The sequence below is a fragment of the Manis javanica genome, chromosome 3, assembly GCF_040802235.1.
Source record: "Manis javanica isolate MJ-LG chromosome 3, MJ_LKY, whole genome shotgun sequence".
In the NCBI taxonomy this organism is placed as follows: domain Eukaryota; kingdom Metazoa; phylum Chordata; class Mammalia; order Pholidota; family Manidae; genus Manis; species Manis javanica.
In genome coordinates this window covers 207,856,453-207,863,163 of record NC_133158.1, presented here as the reverse complement: position 1 = coordinate 207,863,163, position 6,711 = coordinate 207,856,453, and positions in this window count along the sequence as shown.

The following is a 6,711-nucleotide window of genomic DNA, read 5'->3' as shown; positions in this document are numbered from 1 at the left end:
GTTCTTGACTTACTTGATTAAGTCCTCTTTATTTTAGTAAACAAACTTTCATTAAATTAAGAACAAGTAGGGGTAAATTTTCACCAGATGTTAAAATCAGTCATGAAGTTACAATATTTAAAAGTCTTGTTCAGGCATAGTAATAGACACATAGATAAGTGGGACAGAATAGAAAGTTCCAGAATGGACCAGAATATATCTAAAAATTTAGTGTATAATAAGGTTATAATTTCATATCGGCTTAGAGTACTCAACAAATGGTATTAATTAGGTTTACTAATAAGTAATTAGTAAGCTTACTAACAAACTATATGGAAAAGGAAAACATTAAGTTAGAATTTCTGTCCAATATACTAATTCCAGATTGCTTAAAGATTACTATATAAAATATGAATATAAATAAGCACATATTTTTCACCCATCAAATTGGTAAAGATTTTTAAAATGATAATGCTTAATGTCACCAAGGTTACCACTTCTGAAGGAAGGGGAAATTATTTCAATATTTTTCAAATGTTGTATCCATTATTAATCTTTTTATTAGATTATATTCCAAGGTGTAAAAATTTTCTTTTTAAGCTGAGGGCATGATGTCTTGGGCTTTAACCTATATGGCCATATCTTTCCTGAAAGTGTTTTTTCCTTATTATAATGTTAACTCATGTTGAATATAGAAAAACAGTGCTTACAAGAAAGAAATAAAAATATGCTTTTTAAGGGTCTAACTTCCCCAAACCAGAGATAAAATATCACTGCAAGGTATATTCTTTTAGAAAATCTCTCTACATGTCTACATATGTATTACTTTCTCAGAAATGATATCATGCTATTGTTTTATGACATTCCTTTTCATTTAAAAATATATTGTGAAATCTTTTAACAGACACAGTTCTGAAGTGTTGGTATTGCTGCATATACTCTATCATTTGGATGTATGGTAATTTAATGCCCTTTAAAAAAATCCCAGGAAATTGAGATTTCTTCCACAATTTCATTATCACAATGTTACAGAGATGTGAACACTCACCATTTGGAGACACATAGTTTTATTAGAAAATCTTTAGGTATTTCAGCCAGTTTATTTTGATACTGGCCAAGTGGACTGCAGTCCGAATTAGCTGAGCTTTTTAGTGGGAGAGAGAGAGTGTGTGTGTGTGTGTGTGGTGTGTGTGGTCAGATAGCAATAAAAAACAAACGCAAAACACATATTCTTTCTCTCCTCCCTCCCTCCCTCTCTCTCATATACACACCCCATACCACACCAGACACTAGAGAAACTATCTTAAAGAAGCTTCACATAAGCTCCTAATGTGAGTAGTTTTGAAAAAACAGAGCAAAGTTAGAAAGCAACTAATTTACTACACAATGACACTCTGCGATCATGGGGCAGATGCTATTAATGTGAATTTGCATGGGTCATGTGGCAGGCAGTCCTTTGCCAAAGATCACACAGCAAGTAACAGAATAAGCCTGAGAATTCAGTTCTCCAGTGCCCAGCACTTGAGTGCAGAGCATTTTCCTTCCATGAGAACTTATAATCAAGCACAAGCAACCTGAATATCATAAAATGAAAGATTAAAAAGCACACCACAGAGGGGAGCAGACCGCAGGGGAGGGCAACATTATCATTGGTCATGTTTTATTTAGTCTTTCCGTCCAGGTTCGACTTCTTGAAAGAATAAAACTACTCTTAGAGAGGAAGAAACAGGTTGAAGGCAGAACGGGACCCATTCTAATGATGGCTGGTGACTGGAACATGAGTTTGGGGGCTGAGAGGGAGGAGCCAGGGAAGACGCGAAGAGAGGACATTTGGAACTTAAAACTGAGGAAACAGGGACAGGACAGCAAGGCCCGGGATGCCATCTGAGGCAAAGTTAGCCAGTCATGTGTGTGGTGAGAAGATGATTTGAAATCGGTAGACACGAGCAAGAAGACAGATGAGGGAAGAGAAAGATGGAGCTGTGACCATCAAACCTGCTCCCTGCGACAACCCCCACAAGATGCTACGGAACATACCAGGGATCTGAGCTGTAGACTAGCTAACGAGCTTGGAATAATCTTCCAGTCTAGCCTCTTCTTCTCCTCATAAGAAAGCTGAGGCCAGTGAGGCCAGGCTGCTTGTAAGATAACTTAGTAAGACATAAAAATAGAAAACTGAAAGTAGAAAGATGGGGGAAATAGAGGAGGATTAAATTCAGATTTATAACCAAATGATGCTACAGTTTAACAGCAGACCAGTAGTCTTTGAGGCAAAACATGTTTCTAGAAATAAGCAAGTTCACTACATATTGATAAAGGTTTCAATCTACCAGGACTATATAAAAATTTGAAATTTTATGTACCCAATAACACATCCTCAAAATATAAAGAGCCAAAACAGAGAGAAATTGACACATTCATAGTCACATTAGAATATTTAGGACACTTTCCTTAGTAATTGATCAACAAGCAAAAAAAATGCCATGTGTAAAAACTATTTGAGCTAAAAAAATAAAGTATATTTAAATTACATATATAGGACTCTCATATGCAAAATGAATGGTTTCCAATTATATTTTCAAGCGCATTTTGAACATTAACAAAATTTGACTCTGTATTACATAATAAAGTAACAATTTAAAATTTTCACAACTGTAGTTTTATATAGATCATATTTTCAGACCACAGCATAATTAATTTAGAAATTCATAAGAAAATAAAGAATTAAATACCTCTTATGACTGGGAATTTAAGAACAGATTTCTAAATATCTGCAGATCAAACACAAATGTTAAGGGAAATTAGATAACTCTTAGAACTGAATGGTAATAGAAATATTACCTATCTCCCACAGAGAAAACTCTGTGTTCTCTAGAAGGTTAAATAGATAAACACAGAAAGAGAACTATATTCCACCTGGAATCATTAAAGTTGGCCTAAAAGAGAAGATGGCAAAGAGCCAATGATTGTTGAGGCCATCCTCTCATTGCCAAAACAGGAAGTGGTTGGATACCCTCAAACCTCCCAGCTCAACTAAACAGAAGGAAATAGATGGATGATTGCTTTATCAGTCATATATATCTCAGTTAGAATGGAAGAGTTTGGAGAATTTTTTTTTTTCTTAAAGATAGGCTTTGAAGAGGAAGAAAAACATGATGAGAACACTTAGTACCCTAAATGGGAGGTGATGGTGGAAACAGAATACTGGTAATAAAGGCAAAATATTAAAGAAAAGAGAGCTGAAAACTCCAGAGATAAATAAGCAGCTTCACAGTTTCGATTTATTTCCTTTGAAAGTCTAAATCAGTGACTTTTAACTCTTTGGTTCATAAAACCCGCAGAAAATTTGAGAAAATTTGTGGATTTTATCCCAGAAAAATGCAAAAAAAAAAATCCCACAAAAACAAATAACAAAAAATTCTGGGTAGATTTTCATGGGGAGGATATTGACTTCTGAAGTCCATTTCTGGTTTGAGAATCAGTGTTGTAGAACGTACACTGATTCCTGATATCAAAGGTAAGCTATAATGATTGACAAGGACATTGTTCCAGCCCTGCTGTAATTTCCACCATCACCCCCTCAACCTAACCAACCAGAACAGAGTAAGGCTTTGCCTCTAACAAGCCTCCTACATCTTTTCTCTTTCTCAAGAAGACCCACTTTCTGATGAAGACTAGGGAGCTGGTCCCGGAACATTTCACCCATTTCCTAGAACACCGTTTTCCTAAATTGCATTTACTTGGCAATTTTCAAAGCCTGAGAAGTTCATTGGGCATGATGACGAAGCCTGGAAAGCCTTTGACTTGAATGTCTGGTTTCTGGCCTCAGAATAACAGGCTTACAAGGGCAATTCACTTACCTCTCTCTGTCTTAGTTTTCTCACTTGTAAAATAACACAGCTGGATAAGACAATCTTATATTTTCCTTTCTGCACTGTGGACGCCTCCAAAAGAAGGGGAGACTAGACCTGGGTTTGGAGGTTCTGGTAGGATTAATAAACAAAGGAGAAAGTCAGTTCTACATATTTGGTGAACCTGTATTAAGTCTCCAAAGTGTGTTAGGAGCTGACTTTAAAATTTTCTATAATGAAACAGACATTTTGAAGTGAACATTATTTAGAGTATTATTTTAGAGCTGGAACGCCTTCCATTATAATTCACTGTAGAACATCTATTGAAAATAGGCAAGTCACCAAGATGTTTTCTTCACCTTGTTATCTTTGTAGGGCTGCATTCTCACATGAAACACATCAATCTACAGACATTTCTGCTTTATAGGAATATTCCTAGTGTGTCACAGGGGAGAATTCTGGGCTCTTTTCTTTTACTTTTCTGAATTAAGCTCTTAATGTTTCCACAGGACAATAGAAATACAGTTATGACTATTAAGGTGATGGGAAATAAACATTAAGGCTTAATTTATATTAGTAAACATAAATTTCACATATATTTTAATACATTAATGTATTTACATATATTTGTATAAACATATCAATTAGATATTAATATATTTATATATGCTTATGTATAAATACAAAATTATATATTAAAATATTCACAGCCATATCTTCCCTTAAAATATGCCACCTTTTGAATAGATACAAAAATTTGGCAAAATGCCCTTCCTGGCATTAAGGAACTTACAGTCTCTCATAGAACTCAAACATTTCCTGAACTGATCCATATAGTCTAGTATTACTTTAAATGGTACCACAAAATAATAATAATAATACCTTCCATTTAGTTAGTTATTTATAATTTTACAAAATGTTGTTACTATCATGTCTCATAATTTGACTAAAGCTCAAGGAATAAATGCACCATAGAGCCTTCTGAACTTTGCCTTCATAGACAAAAAGAGACAATAAAAGGCAAAGGAAGGGGTTTCGGTTTTTCCTTTCTTTTCCTTTTGTTTTTTTCTTATTTCTTTTGCAGTAAATGTTCCATACATCATGGGTGAGTATAAGAAATCAAACATGAAACTATAAATGTAAAAACTCTTCAAGAGTTAAATTTTCTCTTCATGTTGTAAGGTTTCTGATGTTTCTTATTTTACACAGGGCAGGTGTAAGCCGTAGCCCACAGCAGCACCTTCATTCTCAGCAAATGACTGTATTGCAAAATAATTCCTATTGCCGAAGTGGAGACTATCCATGTACATGTACACCCACTCAGCATTCTATGCAGGCATGCATAACTTGTTGGCAATAATAACAAAAAAAAAAAACAGGGTTTTCTTGACATGCACATAGTTTTCAGCATGGCACTAGAGTCAACACAAGGAAAATAAATAAAAAGTCACTCTGGAACCAACCCTAACAGTGGCTTGATTCTGAGACAATTCAGTTCCAAAATAAAATGTTAAGTGCTGGAATTTTATGAAAATTTTCTTTAACTATGTTATTTTGACATAGTTATAATTGACCATAGTTATTCAAAAACAACTATGAACCTTTATGAGGAAATTTATAAAGTTGGAAGTCAGTTCCCCCGAGTTGATGTTTCCATAATTCTTGAGTCGGGCTGCTTTAAAATGTCTAACCTCTCTGCTCCCTGGGTCTTCAAGCACTACCTCCAATCATATTTCAAACAGCCAGTGATTTCACAGAGCGCTGCTGGTGCTGGATCAATGTTTCTCTGTGTTAACTAACTGTGGTTATTACAAGTAATAGTCATGTAAGAAAATTTCTCAAGTTTCATAAGTGAGTTAGTCTCAGGATATTTCTGGAAGAACTCCGAGAAGGAACAGTTAAACTAAATGTGTAGGGCCTGCCGATCACAAAGGAAAAAGATGGAACACAAGAAACATGTGGTAATACAGATGAGAACTGCATGCACTTTTTTCATTAATTTCTTTATTTCTTGCTGAAGATGCCTAGGCCTAGGAAAAAACATATAAGTAGGCCAAGATTGCTTTTTGCAAGCTCTCTCCACTATTATCAGCAATTGTCCCACCAGTCATTCCATTTTTAAGGTGGCTTTTTCCATTATACCTTAAGAACTGAATGTCTGTGAATTTAGTGCATGTTTACTGATTACCTATCATATAGGGGCAATGTTCTAGAAACTATACATAAGGCAAAGATTAATGGGACATGATCCTTGTTATTGCTCAACATTATAACCTAGGATGTAAATTAAAAATATACTAAAGGCAGAATGCAATAATTGTAAGAGACTTATGCCACATAAGATAGTTGATTTGGCTAGTTCCTGGACAGCAGTTACATCTCAGATTATTATAAATCCATTCCTTTCTACCAATAAAAAAGAATTATCAAATTGACTATTCATACTAACCCATTTCATACTAATAAGATTTACAGAATATTCATGTTATTCACAAAAATAAATGACAATAAGGAAAACACAGATCAAATAACTTTGGTTCACTGATTCTCTTGGTTGTTGAGAAAAGACATATGCCTGATGTTTCCAATAACTGTAAAAACTTTTTGACATCGCATCTAGGCAGTAATATGTAAGTAAAGGGAAAAAACTGTTTCTCCACTACTCAACACTTCTAGGATCACATGTGTGGGGCTTTTCCCAACACTGACACCAGCTGGGTGTCCTGCACGTCAATTAGAGTCTGACACTGTCTATCTTGAGTTAGCTGATGGGGCTGATGGGTGGGCAAAATGTGTGAAGGGGGCAAGAGATACAAATGTCCAGTTATAAAGTAAATGTCATGGTTATGTAACGCACAACATGATGACTGTAGTTAATTAT